This window comes from Sitophilus oryzae, unplaced genomic scaffold, assembly GCF_002938485.1.
Source record: "Sitophilus oryzae breed Bouriz unplaced genomic scaffold, Soryzae_2.0 scaffold_829_pilon_pilon, whole genome shotgun sequence".
Taxonomy (NCBI): Eukaryota; Metazoa; Arthropoda; class Insecta; order Coleoptera; family Curculionidae; genus Sitophilus; species Sitophilus oryzae.
Window position 1 is genome coordinate 830987 of NW_022147449.1, and position 22897 is coordinate 853883.

Consider the following 22897-nt stretch of genomic DNA (forward strand, 5'->3'; position numbering starts at 1 on the left):
CAATTGAATTGCCCGGTCTGCAAGTCATATGATTAACGATTTCCTCTTAGTAATATTACTTAATATTTATATATAGATATATACTACATTTAGATATATACTTGAACTTTCCAATTAATTTACACATTTAGATATTTCTAAATCCCTAAATACTACTAGCTTAGTACACAAAGTTTACATTAATAAATAGACATAGATATAGCAATTATGTTGACAGTTGATCAGCACGAGCAGTTTTAAAAACAACTATTTTCAAACTCTTCTAGAAAAAGTATCGATACAGTTTGGACATCTCTACACCGGTCATCAGCAGCGTCGACGTCGGTACGTCGTATGTATTATACGTATTATAGAAAGTTCATTCATCCAAAGAAGAAGCGAGCGAAGAGGCAAAAGAAGAGGCTCCAGAGAAGATGCTGCCCGTTCATTCGCCGTTTAATCTCTCTCTTAGTTCTATCTTATCTCTTTGTTCCTCTCTCGCGTTGCGTCTGTCCCACAAAACCGTGAATCGATTATACAGAGTGGTTCGATTTTGTTTATACGAGGCAGAAATATGAAATATCTGATAAAACAAATAGAATTTCATAAAAATTGTTTCTCATACCGATGGAAGTTTGCAAGGACTTGCAAATGGATATGCCTAAATGAATTCAGTTCTTTTTCTTGTATTTGTAGATGATTAATAAAAGAATGTCAATATCACAGTGGATATCCGATGTGAGATATCATTATTTTGTGATAAATCCGTTACATAGTTTCTTACTTCCACGTAGAGTAAAGCATACTTTTGGTGCTTAATCATGCCTGTTTTAACAACAAATTTTGCAACATTTTTATAGAGCAGGTCTAATCGTTTTCTCCAAATGGCAGTAGGCACGTAGTGTAGTAAAATCCAAGATCAGGGAAAATCAAAACGTCCACTGAAAAAAACAGGCATTGCAAGGCTTTTATCCAAGGACCTAATTCTAAAACCACAAAGGAACTGCTAATGCTCAGTACGAATAAAGTGCAGATTACAACAGGTCTCTTGACAGGACATATAAATGTCAAGTGCTACCTGAACAAGGTCAACGAGTATCAAAGAAATATTTGCTGCAGATCCTGAAACAGCAGAGCACATAAAATGTCATTGCGAGGCTCTGTATCTGAAGCATCTAGTTGGGAAAACAAGGCTAGAACCAGAGGAACCATTCTATCAAGGAGCTGTATGGTGCAGCAGGGAAAGAAGAATAGGTGAAATAGAAAGGGAACAAAAATAAAACACAATAAGCCTTAAAGGTCGCAGTGTTTTCGGCTGAGGACGGCTCCTTAATATTGAAAAACATGGTGTTTCCAACTAAATTTCTTATACCGGGTGTATCTAGATATTTCAACTTCCAAAAACGGCAAATCCTTTGTAAAACGGACTGATAGAGTTCATAAGGATCTTACAGGACTAGAGCTAACATAGGCAACAACAAATAAAATTGCTATGACTACCATCTCTCTCTCCAATCGATCCTCATCGCTGAAGGTCGTGACTTCTAGAGCATTTTTGGGCTGATTAATAAGTTTTTTCACACGCTACTCTGTTCGCAGCAATTCTTTTAAATTTATTAAAAGACACTCATAGTACACATAATTGTAGGTGTTGTCATTGGAAACTGTCCCACGGGGGTAAACCTCGTGAGATGAAAAATTTCCAACGACGACTACGGAGAGAGAATGCGGAGAGGAAGAAGAAACCATAGAGCACCTGCTGTGCCACTGTCCAACATTGGAATACCAACGCTTTAAAACTTTAGGGCAAGGTTTTTTGGAGGGACTAGAGGAAGCAGCAGAAGCCAACATCAGCGACATCGGGAACTTTGCAAAGAGCTGGAAGTGCTTTAACGCAAAGAAAGAATGAGAGGAAGGTTTGGTACAACAATAACAGGGGTATCGCAATAGGCCCAAGGCCTCCGAGTGAGGGATCAAACATGATTCCAAACCCCAGCAACCTAACCTAACCTAAAGGACACTCATAACCGGATGACAAGGATTGAATTTGAATCAAAGATATATTTAGGTTTTCAAAATTTTTTCCGTTTGCGAATTATTGTTATCAGACTCTTCAGCATCACTTAAATATGTCTGGCTAGTGTTGGAAGGTTTTTCAAAAAATTTCAGCTGGAAATTATCGTCCTCGACATTCTCTGGCTTATGTTGGACCACCCTGTATTCGGTCGTAAACCTAAATCCATTCATGAAATCAATAAAAACTTTCCGAAACCGGATATTCCGCTCGTATTATGCAATTAACTATTTTTATTGAGAAATTGTTCGGACGCTGGTATTCGGAGAATGCGAGGAATGTAGGTTAAGCAGCTGAGCTTTTTTTTGCTTTTGACGCTCTCTTCTTCTTGCGTTCGTTAGCTCAGCGTATCTTTCTCTCTCTTTCTTCTTTTATTCTTAGCCGAATCGTTTTCGAAATAATTAGTTATAGTCGAAATTGTTTTGAGAAAAAGTTAATTGTTGTTTCACCGCTACCTATTGATGGCGAGTCGTTTGAAAAATCAATGAACCAGGTTCTTGTGATGTTAATATTGTTAATGTACTGATTGTAAACATATTTTACTATTTGTCTTACACTAGGTAGTGCGTGTGATGATACAATGACATGTAATGATACTTAGACAAATAATATAAATTGGCAAACTATACTGTACAAAAGAAAGGTATCCAAGATATAGAAATCAGATGCAAAAAGAAATTTGGCGTTAGATTGTCACATTGTCACTTATTTATTAAAAGTGACATATTAAAAGTCTGTTAACGAAGATCGTATATTGACAGTATATTGACTATAGTATATCATAAAATTAGAAATATTTTTCGCACACTTTCTTCCTTAGGATTTAGATATAGATTTTTATTTATAAATCTATCTATTATCTTTTTATATGACAAGACATTATTGGAAATCTCATGTAAATTTTAAAGGTGTTGAATAATTGCTTCCAATTTGATTTTAGAAAAAAACTTTCTATGAAACTTTTTATAGAAATTATTACCTTTCCACTTTTAAACTCCTCCGCTAAGCTGTTTTTTGGTTATTTGTAAAATTAGGTCCTTTAAAAAAGTAATTTTTATAACGGTAAAATACCCCGGCCATCAGGGATTTATTAAAATTTATGACATTGATGCACAAAACATCCCCCTTTAGAACTTCATCTGTCATGTTAAGAAATGAAAGTAAATAAAAAGCACCTCTCGTGTTTGTTCGCATAGTAAACATTTAAATTAATGTCTGTATATATTTTTAATGTATTTTTTTAATTGTAAAGTAATATATTAAATTTAAATGGAATATATTACATAACAATTAGGTATGTCAATTACAAGTTTGTCTTGTAACATATTTTAAATAAAACGAATTATAAAATTTCAATATACGTATATTTTGTTGTAGGTGTGAACAAAGTAAAATATAAAATGGACAAACGCTTACTTACAATGCAATAAAACTGCCACTTTTGGTTTTGAAATCGAAACGCAATATTTTTTGTTCACAAATAAAAATATCTGACAACACTCCATCTTATCTGACATCACTGAAACTTCCGTGGCTGACAAATGAAAGCTGAAAAATATAACAGCACTTTTAGTTTTGAACTTGTATATCAAAAATATGCTGTAAACAATTATGTTTTTGCTTTTGAAATAATATAAAATATAACAGAATTGCCTAATTACTAATTATATTTTGTGAATTTTAATATTTTAACTATCTCTGACAAAAACTAACTTTTTATTACCAAGATGCCATTTTAGACGGCAACTGACATATATGTCATAATATTTTAATTTTAAATATGTATGCAATATAATTTAAATTAGTATCATGCAACTGTATACTAAGAAAACATTTATATATTCACAAAATACAACAAAACCTAATAATGTAGTTTGAAAACAATGAAAACTGAATTAAAATTAAAAAAGTTAAGCGCGACCCCTTCTGTCAAAATTAGATGATTTAGATGATCGGACGGTTAGTCTTTTACTCCCGTTTATATGGCCATTAAAGAAAAAGTTCTAAAGGGGTATGTTTTGCGCATTGTTGATTCTTTCTGTCATTTTTTGATGTCATCGGTTAAAATCTTCATTGAATGGTTGAACAGGCTTTACGAAAGTTTCCGCCTTTCAAAATTTAATTTGAAACCACATTTATTTGTTAACAAGTTAATGCCTTGGAATGTTTGTACTTTGTTGAACTATACACTTTTTATTTAAGATATTATGGCCTTGCCAAAAATATGTATTTATTAACTACAATTATTATTTGCAGTTAACGAATAATCTTTGTAGTTATATAAACTGATTCCGTATAAACTTTTTTTTTATAAAAAAAATCCCGTGTAAAACTCCTCTATTCAGACAAAATGGTTAATGCGCTATTATTTTAAAACTTTCAAATACCTAGAAACAGCACCTAGTGAGCAAACACCCGGTAGATTGAAAGTTATCTAAATACACAAAATTTTGCGCCCGGTATATACCCAATGAAAAAATACAGGCTATTTTGAGTTAACCAGTAAATACCTTATATTCGGTATTCAAAAATTTGATTTATCTATTTTTACTGACTAGAAGTAGTAATTGAAATTCAAAACATTCGAAAATAAACTGCCTTTTATACCAAATACTGTCATATCGTATATATCCGGTTAAAAATATGTCGTAATTTTTTCTACTACCGATATATATTTGGCAACGGCGTATTGGGCAGCAGGAATGTGCCTCAACAGTAGGTGGCATCCCTTGTGGCCTCGTTCTCAGCCTCAGCTGCCTGTGATGTTGCCGCAGACTTTTACACCGCACCGGTGAGAAATAATTGGTATGTCTGCGTTGCCACGTCAAATCGATTTTCGTGCGGTTCGACGACTTTCGAGCTGCATCTATCGCACTTACCGCACTAATCTGGTTGCCATTTCCGTATACGATACGGAATATTTAATTACAAGGCGTATTTAACCTATTTCTCTTCTTTTTAAGACCTTAATTAATATAAAAGTGGTAAAAAAGCATCTGTAACAAATTCATTGACAAAAAAAATGCCAGTGGAATGGAATGAAACAAACAATTGAAAATGATTTAAAAAAACTTTGCAGTAAAATATACATGTTATTTATATGTATTAATCTTTTGTAATATAAATTTAGAAATGGTGTTAATTTTTTAAAATAATATAAAAAAAAAGAACGGCGAATCCCATATCTCAAGATTATGCATTTCTTTATTTTGGAACAATTAACATATAATTGGTTTTATCATCAGTACCTATCACTAATGCTGTATTTCTCTCAAAGACATTATTGCAAATTATTTCAATCAATGTTGATTGTCCGTAGTGCAAAAGAAACAACAATGACATTTTACATTTACTTTTCGCATATGATATAGTTTAGAAGCACTCTTCAAACGGTAGCTGGAATTCTAAATAAATATTGCCAACTTAACTTACTTAGTGTGCCATTTAGCATAAACCCCTTGATCGCATTGTTACCTTTTTTTCTAAGTTAGATTGAAAGGTAGGTTACAAAGGTGTTAAAGAAGGTGTACAACTTGTACACCTTTAACCCTCTCTTGTACAGTACAAGGGACCAACCATCAATGAAACCATTTCTTATGTGGGCGAGTGGTGTCCCATTTTGGTTAGGTTAGGAAATTATACAGTATCTCCGTTATTAGTAAAGATAGGAGGATTCGGTTTGCACAAACCCATCCCACTTTTTTGTCAAACGGAAGATGTTGTCTACAAAATTTTCATAGCCCTCTTCGTTTCTGAGCTACAGGGTCTTTTTGAAAATTTTGCAATTTGGGACATCCCCCGTATCTCCGATATTGTGCAAGGTATCGAAAGGTGAAAACTGATCCTTGTAGAACTTTTTACGTAGAATACAGAATAATAACTAAAGTTATGTTTTTTCAAATGGAACACCTTGTTTATGAGATATTTATAAATTACATGATCCGTCTTGCTCTGAGTTCCTCAAAAATAAACACTTTATATTTATTTTCGCTGTTTACTGCAATATTTAAAAGATGTCATTTTCTTATTAGTAGGCCATGATAGATAACAAAAAAATCAAAATAGTATTTACTAATATAGTCATACACATATTAAAATTTTATTTGGGACAGAAATATTTTACTTTTATACACTGTTACTACTGAATCTCTGAATATGTTTTTCTTCTTTTTTTCCGCCAGTTCTATGCATAAAAGTTTGCCTGATAGCATTTTCCAAGTCTTCGAGATTGTTGTACTTGCCACGATATATTTCAAAAATCCCTAAATACAGAAATCGAGTGGCTCCCAAAAGTAAACAAGAGACAGATAGCAGTAAACTTTTAATAATTCTTTAGTTTTCTTTAATAAAAATGATCTTTTAATGAAAACTTTTAAATATTGCAGTAAATAATGAAAATAAATATAGAGTGATATATATTTTTGAGAAGCTTATGGCAAGCCAGATCATATAATTTACAAATATACGGGGTGTTCCATTTGAAAAAACATAACTTAGGTTCATATTTTCAAAAATATTTTTTTTGTAGACAAACGGACTACGCCATGTTTGCATACTACGCTATGTTCTACGCAAAAAGTTCTTTAAGAATAAGTTTTTTCACCTTCTCGATACCTTTCAAAATAATAGAGATACGGGTGTCCTAAATTGCATTTTTTTTAAAAAGACCCTGTAGCTCAGAAACAAAGAGGACTATGAAAATTTTGTTTACAGCATCTTTCGTTTGACAAAAAAGTAGAAAAGTTTTGTGCAAACCGCACCCTTCTATCTTCACTAATAACGGAGATATCATGATTTCAACTAAAATGGGACACCCTGTACACTAGGGATTCTCTAAAACTTAAAGTTGAAAACGATGGCAACGCGGTTTCTAATGCCGGATCTGGCATCTTCGTCGATATAGGTTTGCCTTCTCTCTACGTCGTGCAAAGTGATTGGAAATTCTTTCTGAAGAATGCGATCCAGTTAGTTGTCGCCGATCGATCGATAGAAAAAAAAATCGAAATTGTTTCGATACTATCGATTTTTATGATGTATCGGTGCTATTATATACCTATATTTTCGTGTATAAGACGAGATATGTTTTGTAAGTAGAACGACTCTCAAAGACACGCCATTTTTTAAAAATCCAATCAAATTTTATTGTGTGTTAAACGTAGTTTATTTTTTTCTGTAAAAAGATCAGAACATTTTATTAGTTGAATTGTGAGTCTGTTACAGACTTGCCGTGTAAAAATATATAAAACTAAAAATCTATTTCGCTGATTTAACAGGAAATATCTAGCGGGGCGACACATTACATGAATATCACGTACCCACACGCATCAGCAAGAAGATAGATAGATATTCGATATCTGTTCTGGCGTCGCGTCGTCAATGGTTCGGTATTTCCTATGAAGTACATCCTAGGAATGTTCGTATTTAAAAAAGTATATATCGATATGTTTATGTATTGATATCTAAAAAATATTCCATGCCAATACAGACTGAATTTAAAAAGTAGTAATCGGGAATCCGGGCGCACGGTAGTGCCCCCGCCAAGTCGAGCACAGCGTACCACCCTTTTCTCGAAGGTATTAGAGGCACTTTTGACCACCCTGAATTTATTTTATAAATTCTTAAAAAAAATCATAAAAGTGTACCATAAAATTGGGCACCAGCTTCTTGCTAAAAGTCAAACCTGCTAAACGAAAACCCTTAGCGAAAACCCAAAGACGCAAAAACTGAATTATGGGAAAGTTATGAAATTTTTCGTTTCAAAGAATGTTGGATGTGCAGAAAAAAATCAATGGTCAGTTCATAATATACAGGGTTGTTCACCACATACGACACCGAGTATTGTAGCTAAACGAAATTTTTACATGATACAGAGTGTCCCAAATAAGTCAAAAATATTATAGTTGTATTTTTCAACTGGAATAACCTGCATATTATACTATTTTTAGATTCTGCGATTGAAATAAAGGCTAATTTGATTACGGTTTATTACACTTAAACCTTACTGTTTTTGAAATATTTTCAATTTTGTGAAATTGGAGTAAAAATTTTAATGCTTTATTTCTCTAGGCGTATTTAAGTTTTAAAACCAAATATTAATTGTACCGAAGTATTTCTATTTACTAAATTTTGTGTTGCAATAATAAAAATTATACTATCTTATACAGAATGTCTAAAAATTTATTTAAAATAATTACTAGCTTTAAATGGCAATAACTTGTTTAATTTATATTGGGCACACTGCATATTTTAGGAGAATCAGATGCACAATTTAAATGTCTATGAAATTGTATTATACCATTTTTTACCTATCTCTTCAAGTTTTCCTAGAAAATGCATATTTTTATAATTTAGACTTTATCATTAAAGTGTTCTACCAATATTATCATTAAAGTGTGATAAAAATAAAAAACATATCGATATACTCTGCACATCTCTACTAAGAGCGCGGCGCGGCGCCAAACTATTTCGACATTTCGACTTTTCTGTATTGCAGTCACGACTTTGGCGATTGCCGGGTTTTCCCCCCGCTAACATCTATTCCGATTAATTAATAAGGAAAGAAATATTTTAATGGTCGGTATTTTACGAATATGAATGAAGGGGACGTTCGCCTCGCGATAATTACCTAATTAAATGTCGTTTTAACGGTATAGATCACGTCGAAAACTGAGCAGCCAGGTTCTTGGTGGCAATCGTCAAAGTCGAATTCCGTCTCAAAATCCGGCTATTCAATTCAAGAATTGTTTTTTAGATGTGAAGTAATAATCTAAGAATGTGAATAAATAATGCCTATACGGGGTGAGTCTTAAATAAATGCACATATTTGTAGGAGTAGTCTATTTCGACTCCAGAAACACGATTATAAAGGTTTTTTTTGGCGAAAAATTTTTGTATATTTTTTTCAGTTCTTAGTTAAAACACATAATCTCTCGATAATATGGCAACAAAGGAAGAAGATTAAAATGACAAAAAAGAAAACCCAGAAAACATCCAGTGGTTTCCGTATTTTTTTTGAAATTTTCAAAGTAAACTAACTTTGATGACGGTTATTTTGGACTTATTTGAAAAACGTTAAAGAGGAAATATGCTTCTTTTATCGAGATAAAAAAACCCACCAGCCCTGAAAACATTTGCACTTATTTCTGGCTCACCTTGTATAAGTCTGTCCGTCGAGAGGATGACAATTTTATTGTGCCTGTCATTGAAACATTTAACTCACTGATAAATAAAATTGTGTTTTCTATAAATTTTTGGATGTCGTTTAGGAAAAAAGCCCAATAAGAAAATCAAAGTATAAATTTCTTTGGATTTGATATCATAGAGATCTTGCGGGACTCCTTTACATACAGGCTGAGTCTTAGTAAGTGCTAATATTTTCAGGGCTGGTAGATCTCGATAAAGAAACATTTTCCCTTTACCGTTCTTTAAATAAGTCCAAAATATCCGAGACATTTTATTTAAAAATAAAAAAATGGGTTTCGTTTACATTTTGAGAACCGCTGGATTTTTTTCTGTTTTTTTTTCTTGTAAATTTAATCTACTCTCTATGTTACCACTTTATGAAGATATGTTTTAAATTAAAAATCAAACAAAACTCCAAAATTCTTTTTCAAAAACCTCCAAATTTAAAAATTTAAATTTAAAAAAAAACTCATAGACGTGTTTCTGGGGTCGAAATATACCACTCTTAAAAATATTTGCACTCAAAATTTCTTCCAGTGATGGTTAAAATTTTATCTTCAAGATACTCCCTCCATCTTCCAACTCTTTGATTTAAAAGACTAAGAAATAGTTATGAGCGACACTGGTTTTTAGTCTTGGTCTTGCACAGAAAGCAAGACCAAGACCACAACCGAGCAGTGCAAGACGAAGACCAAGCATACAAGACTCTTGCCGTCCGGCATATTTTTTTTTCATTTCAGACTATTGCATAAAATTAAAAAAAAGAATGCTGATTCAATAAAATATATTGAAAGGTATACATTTTTGCCAGACAAATATTCTAATAAGTTTTATTTGCATTAAATTACTAAAAATAATATTTATTTAAAGATTTTCTATGTAGAACTAGTAAAACTCGAGTAAAAATTTGTTAAAATGCAAGACTTGCAGTGAGACAAAGATAAAGATTGGACCCGTCAAGATCAAGAACTTCTAAACTTATAATTTATCAAATATTACTTTGAGAAAATATTTTTCTATGACTTTATTTATAATTAATCTTTATATTCGACGTTCCAACTGCTATCATTTTACTGAAAACTATTACTCGTCGAGAGATCATTTAATGGAAACAATATGGACATTAAAGGCACTTAATAAAGTTAAAACAAAAGCTTCGCAATCATCCATAATCAGATAAAGAGGTATAGATACCCGTTGACAAGTTTAATGTGGCCGAACTAACCGCTTAATGTCCGGTTAAATGGACATAAATAAATTTATTTCCTCTGTTTTAGTGTTCAGGAGCGATCATAGCTTTAATATACGAAATTTCGCATTGAATATGTTCAGTAACGAGTATCGAAGTTTTTGCTTACATTTTCGGTATCATTTTCATTTTCATTGCAACAATTTTACTCCCGACCAACTTTTGATGAAAGAATCGTTCCTCTGTCCGATGACCCATCCAGACTAAATGTTAAAAAAGTCCCATCTTTAATTTTTAGTTAACTTTACAATTACAAGATATAGACGACTTGGAATATATAACCCGAAAACTTATCGAGGAGTATGAGAAATGGGGATTAGAACTGAATATTAAAAAAACGGAATACATGTGCATTGGTGGATAACAACAAGACCTACGACTAGCAACAGGAGAAGCCATCAGACATTGTAACAGCTACAAATATCTCGGAATGAAAATATCCAAAGACGGAACACTGGATGACGCAATATTGAAAAGAAATATGCAAGGCAGAAAAGCAGTTTCGATGATAAATGGAATACTATGGGATAAGAATATAACGATAGATAACAAAAAAAGAATTTACAATTCCATCGTAAAAAGCATAATTACCTAACAGCTCTGAAGTATGAGAGAAAGCTGAAAGAACGCTAAAAGGACTGAGATGGACTTTTAGAGAAAATCGGCTGGAAAATCCATAAAAGATAAAATACCAAATGAAACCATAAGACGCCAAATGGACCTAAAACAAAACATCGTAGATGACATTAGAACTCAGCAATTAATATGGTATGGCATATGTGCAAGGCACATGTGCAAAGAATGGAGGAACATCGAATTCCAAAAAAAAATATTAAATTGGAACCCTCAAGGTAGAAGAAAAGAGGAAAACCACGCAAGAGCTGGAGAGAGAGTATTGATAAAGAAGTTTTGGACAGAGGTTTGGAAGTAGATGGACGGGGGGATAGAGAGAGGTGGAGATTAGGAATTGAAGACGGGGAAAATGTTGTATCCCTATATGTTGTAAAGTAGTATATATGTTATAAAAATATATGCAATTACCAGTAGAATCAGTGTCGTAATTTTTGTGTTTATCCTTGGTAATTTTAACAATGGCAGTGCACGGGATCTGTAACAGCAGACTGGATGAATATGTATTAACAAAGATGATTACAGTGGATGATTTCATTCTGAGTTTTTTTTTGTATTAACAGTTCAAATTTTAAAGTTTAGTCTTCGTGAACAACAATAAGTATTAGGTAATAAAATATATTATTGGAATATAAAATAAACGAGGGTTGATATATAATCTTTTTGACACTCAGTTTTCAATTAGATACAGAGCTAATTTGTATTCAACAAGAATTTCCAATTAAGACGACACTTCTTCAATTTGGTAGGAAGTATGCAAAACTTAATTTTTCTTGTCGACTGTTAAAATAATTTCAAAGATAATTAGTTTCTGGAAATAAATTCTCCAGTTAATGGACACTCCTGATATTAACTGTAAAATTTGTTTGTCTGAAAAATAGCTTGGTCGATATTTAGAGACTTTTTACAAGAGATATACCAATGCACACAACAATTCCATTTCAATGGATTTCGTCTAACCCATAAATAAGTACTAGATTAATCTGCAAAAGTTACAGTTGATGCTTAAGAAATTAATGAATTCAATTATTGTGCGATTGTGAGAAAAATCCTTCCTTGACGATAAAACGTAAGAAAAACAAATAGATAAAATGGATGAATATGGTAATTAAATTCTACTAACCAATATGTCAGAGGAAGATATCGACAAAAAAGACAGAAAATACAATTTAGCTGTGAATTAAAATAACAGACATTTGTCATAGTCATATATCGTTGGAAGAATTTAGAGGTAACTTGCATGCTTTAATTACTTCGGCTTTAACTCTTTCCAAAAAAAAAATCAATCGAATAGAGGTCTTATTTCAATTATTCATAAATGTTGTTGTTTAAACTAACTTATTAAGTATATAACACTATATTTGAGCTTCACAACAATAAAAAAGCATTATCAGCAGATGATTGCATCTGCTGATCAGAATCTAAAACTGAGTTTTATTCAGCATCCAGTGTAAAAATAAAGTCTTTTGGTGTATTCTGGTGAATTAGTGTTTTATTTTGCTGTTGTTCCAAAGGTTCCAACCCCCAAATGCAATCTCATAAAAAAAAATTCACAGTCCTTTACAAAGATGCAACCGGGGGGGCATTGAAAATGATGAATAAAAATGTAAAAATATGATTAGTGTTAGTATGAGTGTATTAAATACATATGTTTAAATAACGAACTTAACAAAAAACAACAGATTTAAAGATTCACTGAAAGAGTAGTTGTGTTAACATTAAATAAAACATTATCAATAATAATTATGCGATCGCACCTATCCGTAAAACAAGCAAGCAAAAAAACCTCGAAAAAAAAAATAACATACAAAACATCAGGTTAACATGATGACAGATCATGATCAATGACAGATAAATAATTCTTACGGAAAGTTACACTTTACGATATAATTTTAACTGTTAAAGGCAAACCCCATTTAAACACAAAACTTTTTAATACCTACTACTGTATCTAAAAGACTTTTTTTTAAATTACTAAATTCTTAGCCACGCTTCTGTTTTTCTTGGCTGTTGTGCGTCACGTCACAGATTAACAGGCACACGTTTGCACCACAAGGCGATGCTGCAGACCACTAGGTACACCGGTCGTAGAAATTTATGTTATACAACTTGTAGTCAATCTACACAAATATTATCAAAAACTTTTTTTCTTTTAAAATGTGTTCAGATTTTGTAAAAAGTATAAGTCAAAATGGCAAAACTTAAATTTGATATGAGTTTCTTAGTTTTTAACTAATATAGTGGCGAATTACAAAAGTTCCTTTTCAATGAAAATTAATGAGTTAAATAAAATAATTTAATAAATTACTAGCTTTTTCTCGCGACTACGTTCGCGTTACACCTCGAATCGTTCATGCATTGATTTAAATGATTTTTTACTTCTTTATAGAGAGCTAGTGAGCATAGATGTTTTAGAAAGAGCACTAATACTCTCTTTATAGGTTATTTTTTATTCTTTGAAGGATAATTGAGGAAGATATATTTCGTTATGATGTCACTAAATAAACCCTTGTATAAAATTTTATACTGTCTGGTTTATAATGTTATAGTATTGCATTTTCGTACAGCAAACTTTCATTCCCTATTTTGCTCCCTAAGGGTATAAATTTCATAAATTCGCTTTACCTTTGTGCCAATTTTTATGTGTATAATCCAGAGGTCAGCAAGTTTTATATAAATTTTTACTAACTTTACCCATTTGGTTGATGAATTTCAAAAATTTCTTCTAATTCTTTTTGTAGGATTTCATTCTTCTAGACCAAATAGTAAGGAATTTTCATACAACAAACTGTTCCGAGATAATTTTACTCTCTAAGAGGATGAATTTCCTAAAATCGCTTTGTGTAGCTAATTCACTAATGTCGTTTAAACGAACCTTTGTGCTAATATTTATGTATCTAAAGCTGGCGGCATGAACTCACTCTAAAATATCTAAAAACGTAATATATAATCTAACTGACACACCACTGACAATGACAAATAATTTATTTCTGGAGGTATTGTGTGTAGGTGTTTTTCAGGTATGTTTTAGTATTTAGTCGTTTTACACAAAGAAATAGCCATTAAGCACTATAAAAATACTTCATAACAAATCTACACATATATACCTTTCATTTAAAAAAAGAATCATCAAGATTGGTAAAGCGGTTTCGGCGGGATGGATGCAACAAAAAAACCCTTTGAGCTTTTATATATGTATGGATTAATTATTTTTCCAACATATTTTACTTTGCAAATTTTTATAAATATTCAGACTCGCCAATATCGTACTCCACCGTGTCCAGCCTGTTTAGCCAAACGTAGGCCGATTCCTCTTCGGCGGCGTCGTGACCCTGGCCGAAGGAAGAGTCTTGAAGACGCTCATCCGCGCATAGGAATAAGTTGACTGCGTAGCGTATTGCGTATTAATCGATTCTGAAACTTTCTATCTCGTGTATAACATGTTACGCAAGTTTATTATTTTAATCTCGATTTTAATAGATAAATGTGTGAAATGCCACCTGAATATCTTCCGCCATGACATGTTTTTACTTTTTTGTTATGGTAAAGTGATTTGTATAAACTTTATTCAATAACGTATATTTTCCTCCATTTGTGATTTTTTAATTTTAAGCGAAAATTAAGTATAACATTTTAGGAAAAAGAAACACTGTAATATTTAAAAGAATAAGAAGAAATTAGTCTTATTTTGAAAGGAAAATATAGAAAAAACTCTTTCTATAGAAAAAGTCTTTATACTAACCAGAATCCGGTGACATATACGCGGTCTCACCGGAAACATTACTTATTACTTCGCATAACTTGAAGAATATCTACTTTTAATAATGAACACTTCAGAAATACACCAGTAAAAACATTTATTATTTGAGATTAAAACTCGAATTAAATTATAAATATTAGTTACCTATGTTGTTATAGCTTTTATAGGCCTGTTTAACGACTTAATAAGTTACCTAGCGAAAAAATCTGTGCGCGTACCTACCACTATTGTTACAGGTTAATTCGTTAAAGAAATATGTTACACAAGTTAAAAACGCTAAAATTTTAATGGTATTACTTGTGCATTATTGGCCTTATAATGTAATTTGTTGGAATTATATCTTCTTTAAATATAATTAGACTTTTTAACGACTTTTAAGTTACCTAGGAAAAAATCTGTGCACGTACCTACCAGTATTGTTACAGGTTAATTCGTGAAACAAATGTGTTACATATTATTCGTGGTATTAGTGGTATTATATTGGAATCAGCTTGGCATTAGTGGGGCATTATATGAGAAATTTTGGTATTTAATTTGTATTTTTGGCATTACTTTGGCATTAGTATACAGACATTTGTCAGCGGTTTACTCCTTGTAGATAATCAAAAAGTTTTTTGATAAAATTTGCTTTTTATGTCAGATCATTTCTATGAAAAATTACATTAGATTTTTATTAAAGACGCTGGGTAATTAAAACATTGACTAATAAAGCTTGTCCACTTTAAATAAGGGGTCACGAAATATCCTCCTTGGAGTGTTTGGGTTAAGGGGTGTATAATAAATTAATCGTTGTTTTATAATAAAAACCATAAAACATTTATTTGTGAGTAAAATAATGCAATGGTTGGATATCTCTCCTTTATAATTAGGTGACTAAAAATACACTAAAATAATTAGAAAAAAAATCTTGTACTTATTTAGTAATTACGTCAATATTAATTAATTGACTTTCTAGTCTATTTTATTTTATGTACAAATATATTATTAAATTTTAAGCATTAAGTAATAAAACACTTTGTGCCCTCTTATATCGTAAGAGGTTACGAAATATACTCCTGGTTACACCCCTTACAGAAAACAGTGTAAGGGGTGTAAATAAATTGTATAATCACTGTTTTTTATAATAAAAACTATAAAACATTTCTTATTTGTGAGATTAAAAAAACAAAACAATACATTGGTTAAAATAAGTACATTCAATACATATGTATGTGTTATAACATAATATAGCCATTACTATTATAATATTATTATTAAAATAATATGTGTGTAACATATTTCTTTAACGAATTAACCTGTAACAGACATTTATATGTCCAGTATATTTTTTTTTAACAAACCCAATCAGGAAAAATCCAAAACCTACCGTTATAGGAGGTATAAGATGATTAAACTTATATAATGACAACTACTTATCGGATAACAAATTAATTACTACTGTCAGCTAGTTCAGCTATTGTCTAGGTAGAATATACCTACACGTACCTACACCTACCTATGATATAGGTAGATTAAAGCTTATTTTGACGTTACCTCTCACTTCGGTGTCACAAGCTGAATTTTTAAGGGATGGAAGTACAGTACATGATATGGGGACCCTTATTCCGAAAGTAGTACAAAATTAGACCGGGTAAAAGGGCACTATCATCAAAAATCGATATATTAATACCATCGTATAGAGAAAACAAATACTTATTTTTTGATCCAGTACACAATAAAATCTTCGTAGGAAGTAATTTTTTATAATTATTTACAAAAAAACATTTCCATTAGCGCTTATGACCAAAAAAAACTTTAAACATGAATAATCATTTCAATCATGCGAAAATTTGGTTTAAAATAGATTTTTTTTAATATAACTTACATTTAACGAAAAGCGAAGGCCTAAATGAAAAAAAGAAACAATTTAAAAGTTTCGCTTATATCTTGACAAGGTATCAAAGCAAACCCCATATTTTTTGCTTTTAAACTAATAAAGATATATCAATAAACAATTAGCGATGTAATGGTTTTTGCGCGCGCTGGCCGACTGCCGCCGCTGCGCCGAGATTTCCTATACCCTTGTATATATGACGTCATGGTGTTGCAAATGTAGCATTTTAATTCGATTTGGGCTCCCTTATATAGGATAACAGAAACATTTTCAATGTTAAAATGTAAAAGGCCAATATCGACTCTGAAATTCAGCACAGGATTATTAGCGCCTCAAGAGCATTCTGGAAATTAAAAGACAGTGTTTTCTACAATCATGACTTGAACACAAAAACGACGAAACTTGCAGTGTACCGAACAATAAGAATCCCCACCATGTTATATGGAAGCGAAACCTGGGTGCCGTACCGCCGACACATGAACGTTTTAAACAATTTGCCACAGAGACACCTTAGACAACTCTTAATAATCAAATGGTTCCACTATGTCTCAAACGTTTCATTCCTTGAAAACGCTAGCTGCGAAAGCGTTGAAGTCATGATTTCAAAATCTCGCTTAAGTTGGGCTGGTCACGTATGCAGAATGCAAGAAAATCGCCTACCAAAATCTCTGCTTTACGGTGAGCTTGTAGACGGTAAGGGGAAACCGTGTGGACAACTCAAAAGATACGAGCATATTTTCCACGAAAACTTAAAGGGGATTAACATGCAGAATGAATGGAACGAAGCGGCGCACAATAGAACGCAATGGAGAAGAATTGGAAACTCGACAACCAAAAAGTAAAGAGGCAACAAAGCAATGAGGTTTTTTAATATCCGGAGTGCGGAAGAGAGATAACATCACGTATGGGGCTTTTCAGTGACAGAAAAGCGAGTAATGGTGGTATAGTAATCTCATCAATAAATACAAATAAAACTTTCTTCTTCATACAAAATAGGATACGTTACTTACTACATTTTATTGTCCTAAATAGTAAAAGGAGTAAAATTCCAACTTATAATTGATCAAGTATTACTGTGAGAAAATATTTCTCTATGACCCTAAATAAAAGCATTCAACTAAATTAATGATTAATCTATTTTAATGCTTCATCACAAATTTTATTTTTGAAAACGCAAGATGTTCGTTATTTTCTTACAATGTCTGTGGCGCTGTGTATATACTAAAAGTGCATACCAAAGTACTATAACGTAGGGGTCACTTGCATTAGCTTTTTCGTAGAATATTGATACAAATCTAAATGTTCTGACGTCCGCTTTATGAATATGGCTTCGCCGTATTTTGTAATTCCCTTTTTATGCAAAATTATATTCAACGAGTGTTTTCGTTTTGAATAATATTTCTGCTTCATCTTGCAAATGTAGTACTTTTAAAGCTCTACGGTATTAACTAGCTTTAAATAAATAAAGAAAAAATCTATTGGTTAGTGATTAAATTATTCGAATAATTATATCTCCATCAACTTAACCAATCATAGAAAGTATATACAATTTATATATAGACAATTTATATAAAGGTAATTCAGATTTTTCACGTCAAAACTAACAAACTTGTCTGAAGGACTTAACTCTCTGTTCTTAAGTATATCTACAAAATACACACACCGGAAAAATCTAGGGATATCATTTTATTAAAGTTAAAAATAAATGTTTTGAATAAACAACCACATATTTGTAGGCCGATTCTTTCTACTTCGATTGAAACGAAGTAGTCACACTAGTTATTTCTAAATTTGGGATATTTGCAGAAGTGTTTGTGCATTTTTTGTCAAAAATATTAAAAGCACCTAGCATCAATTGTTCGAATTTAACCTGTACTGGCTATGTTTTTATGATAACTGGCCAGAATTCATTCAAATAACTCTGTTTAGTATTAAACGACATTATGGAGCGTAGACATCTTAACAGAGACGAAATGCTCAGGGTCATGGGTATGCTCGAAGCTGGAATGCGCCAAATCGGCGTAGCTAGAGCATTAAATACAACGCAAAGTGTAATATCGCGATTAAGTGCACGCTACCGTGAAAGTGGTGATGTTGCTGAAAGGCACACAGGGCGACATGGCATTACTACCCCTCAGCAAGATCATTTTTTACAATTAAATGCTCGACGCCGACCGTCTCTTACAGCACCAGAGCTTAGTTTAATTCTCCAGGAAACACATAATGTAACCGTTAATCCTGACACTATTCGCAATAGACTAAGTGAGGTCAACTTAAGAAACAGACGCCCCTGGAGAGATCAACCCTTAACGAGAGGAAATCTAGAGGTACGATATTTGTGGGCTGATCATGTTCAGTGGTCGAATGAACAATGGGCCAATGTTCTCTTCACGGATGAGTCACGCTTTGGAATTCTTATTCGGGGTAGGGTATGGAGAGAACAGGGAAATCTTATTCGGTTGGATCATGTTCAGGAAGTGCATCCTTATCAAGGTGGAACAGTTATGGTCTGGGGAGGAGTCCAGTTAGGCCGAAAAACCGATCTCGTTTTTCTTGAAAGGTTTCTAACAGGAATCACATATCGTGATTTAATTCTTGAGCCTGTCGTGTTACCATATGCCAATGATTTTGGGAGAAACTTCATTCTCATGCATGACATCCAGAGTGGTAAGTGAGTTTATCAATGCTCATGAATTAAACATCTTACCCTGGCCGGCACAATCTCCTGACCTCAACCCCATCGAGCACGTATGGGACGCGGTCCAAAGAAGAATTTTGAGAATGGGTATGCCTCGTGAAACTCGTAGGGATCTGGTTCGGGCCGTGAATGCAGCGTCGAAAGCTGTACCTCAAGAAGAGATCGACAACCTGATCAGGAGCATGGAGAGACGATGTAGGGCTGTAATGAACAGTAGAGGAGGCTATACCCTTTATTAAGTAAAAATGGTTTTATCTTTTTTTCTTTTAATTCACAGTTTAGAATAAAAAAAATGTGTGTATTCTTTTAATTTCAATAAAAATCAAGGTAAATTTGAAAAATTCGGTAAATTTCGCATTTTTATTTTCAATACGTCCTGTAAACTATTTGTTTATTTTAATTTTATTATATTAGAAATGCAAATAATAAAAATACTGACGATGGCTGGATAAAATTGTAATATCCCTAGACTTTTCCGGTGTGTGTATTTTGAATTTTTAACAAACGAAGATGTTTCCCTATTAATGCTTGGATAGATTGAAGGAGAAATCTACTGCTAGTTGCTGAATCCCTTAGCACTAGCAATAGAGTTTAGTGGTAGATCTTTTTTATATGTTTCTGGTAACCCACAAAGATGTGGTAGTTTACTATGATGTGATGTTAGTTAAAAAGGACAAATTCGTATTTTTATATAAAGCAGAGTAGATTTTTTGAAAGCAGAGACATTGGTGCGCCAGCTTGAGGAAGATGCTCTTTCTCCTTTTGACGATACCATATGTAAAGAGAACATCAGAAAAGATCAAGCAAATGGCCAAAGAGGAAATCAATATAAAAACTTTTTTCTTTAAATTTGGAACAAAGCTGGGAATATCAAAACAAAAGAAAGAGTGCATCTTCTATATGTTTCCCTATTAATGCTTGGACAGATTGAAGGAGAAATCTACTGCTAGTTGCTGAATCCCTTCGCACTAGCAATAGAGTTTAGTGGTAGATCTTTTTTATATGTTTTTGGTAACCCACAAAGATGTGGTAGTTTACTATGATGTGATGTTAGTTAAAAAGGACAAATTCGGATATTTATATAAAGCAGAGTAAATTTTTTGAAAGCAGAGACATTCGTGCGCCAGCTTGAGGAAGATGCTCTTTCTCCTTTTAGACGATACCATATGTAAAGAGAACATCAGAAAAGATCAAGCAAATAGCCAAAGAGGAAATCAATATAAAAACTTTTTTCTTTAAATCTGGAACAAAGCTGGGAATATGAAAACAAAAGAAAGAGTGCATCTTCTACCTTATGAATGCGGTGAGTCGTATATTGGAGGCAAATTTCACTCTAAACGAGCATCTTAATGAGCATAAAAATGTACATGTGTGATCCAAACAGCCTAGTGGTTGGAAGCCCGCGTTGCCCACAAAGAAACCAACTAGAAAAAGCCTAAATTTAAAAAAGCCGTTTTTATTCATTTGGTTTTATTAGTGAATCAGTATCTCTACCCCGGAAATAACCAGAGTTTTAAATCTTCTAAATTAACAATAAAACTGGATAATTTCTTTATCTTACCTTGTTCTTGTCGATTTACTGATGACGTGTTTGTTCTATCCGCTACTGAATCTGAAATAAAAAGAATGTGTCATTTAAAGCTAATGCCGTTAATTGCCGAAATAATTCTTTGCCCAGAGAATATTAAGTATGTTCAATATAAAGTATGTTCATAGGAAGCTCAAATATTTTCTTTTCGGTTGAAATTTTTAATTGGAGATTAAAGTATTGGTGTGACATTTTCAATTAAAATACCGAAAGTACTGCCTATGATTAGCGCCTCTTTAATGAAAAGAAGATCTACTACCCTCTGAAGATATTAATATCGTTAATTTGCAACGTACACCGCTAATTACATAGTTGAAAGAATCTGCGGAATTTTATAGTAAAATTAGACCATAAAATGGTAGTGTAGTTATTCGCGCTATGCGGTTAAACGTGTTGCAAATTGTACTGTAGATATTCAAATGAGTCGATGCTTAGGAAATTGTTGGTACAACTGCGCCGACATTAAGAGGAATGCTTTTGATGATTTCTTAATTAGTAGTAGGCGTTGAGCGAGTATTTTGGTACTTTCCAAGTGTTTGCATATTGATGTAATTACACGACATCTATTTTGGTAAAGGTAAAGAATCAGTCTGCCACACGTGAGATAATTTGAAAGTAGAAATACTAGGGTTTTCATACAAGTTTTTGAAAATTCCGGACAAATGAACTCTGGAATCAGGACTTAAAAAAAACTTAAAACTAATAACTTCTGCCTTCTCCAATTTATCTTCTAGTTCTTTCCAAATTTCTACCGACCTTTCGATCTGCAGTAAGTCCTTTACACTTTGACATTAGATAATACTAATTTCATTCTCGACTTAAGGCTGTTTCCAACAACACCTTGTAAGTAATTATACAGGGTGAGTCTTAAATATGTGCAAATATTTTCAGGGCTGGTAGATCTCGATAAAAGAAACATATTTTCTCTTTACCGTTTTTCAAATAAATCCAAAATAACCGAGTTATATACTTTATATTGAAAATTAAAAAAAAAATGTTAAAATTTTGAGAACAACTGAATCTTTTCCGGATTTTCTTTCTTGTAGATTTAATCTACAACATATGTTGCCATATTATAACAAATTATGTTTTTTAACTAAGAACTAAAAAAAAATCCAAAAATTTTAACAAAAATTTCCAAATTTTAAAATTTTTCTTTTCGCGAAAAAAACCTCATAATCGTGTTTCTCGGTTTGAAATATACTACCCTTAAAAATATTTGCACTTATTTAAAACTTACCCTGTATATTGAGCAACAATTTGTACACACGTTGAATTTGATACTTAATATCAGTATCTACATATATAAAATGCTAATGTTTATCTGTGTCGTCTCTACTGAAGTACCGACTTGCTCTAGAAAGTTGCTTTTTTTACTAAAAGATAGCTAATTGGCTCTTCTAAAAACTGCCGTGGTCGTATTTTTGGTTTTTCATTTAATTAAACAAAAAATAAAAAGTATTTTTTTTCCTGATGTCGGTCGTGGCGTATGCGCCAGGCTTCAACTAGTAATAATATATTTTTGTACTTTTGTGCTTAGGCGTAAAGTGCTTTACTTTTATGCATAGGTGTTAAAATGACAAAAATTAATACTTTTGTAACGTTTGTAGAATGTAGAATGTTTAGGAGGGGAGTTAATCATCGCGACCTTACAGATCTATTGTGTTTTCCCCTTTCTTGAGTTATAACAAGTTAAAACTCATCATACAGTCTCAGGGCTTTAACAAAAGCCAGTATCTGAGACGGCTCCACAGAGGCCAGCTCTCCATCCTCGACATCAGCCGTACCTAAGTTCATGGTCGTCGTCTCGGCTCACTCAGTGATAAAGTATTTTGGTGTTTCCCCATTTTCCCCACAGAACCTG

At 32.5% G+C, this 22897-nt stretch overlaps 1 long non-coding RNA gene across 1 annotated transcript in view; it reads right to left on the bottom strand.

The window, feature by feature from the left end:
• Positions 1-22897, bottom strand: part of LOC115889703 — a 126534-nt gene that overhangs the window by 13429 nt on the left and 90208 nt on the right. The window contains exon 5 of the long non-coding RNA XR_004051491.1: positions 21007-21057. This is a non-coding gene — a long non-coding RNA (uncharacterized LOC115889703). The remainder of the gene's footprint in view (positions 1-21006; positions 21058-22897) is intronic.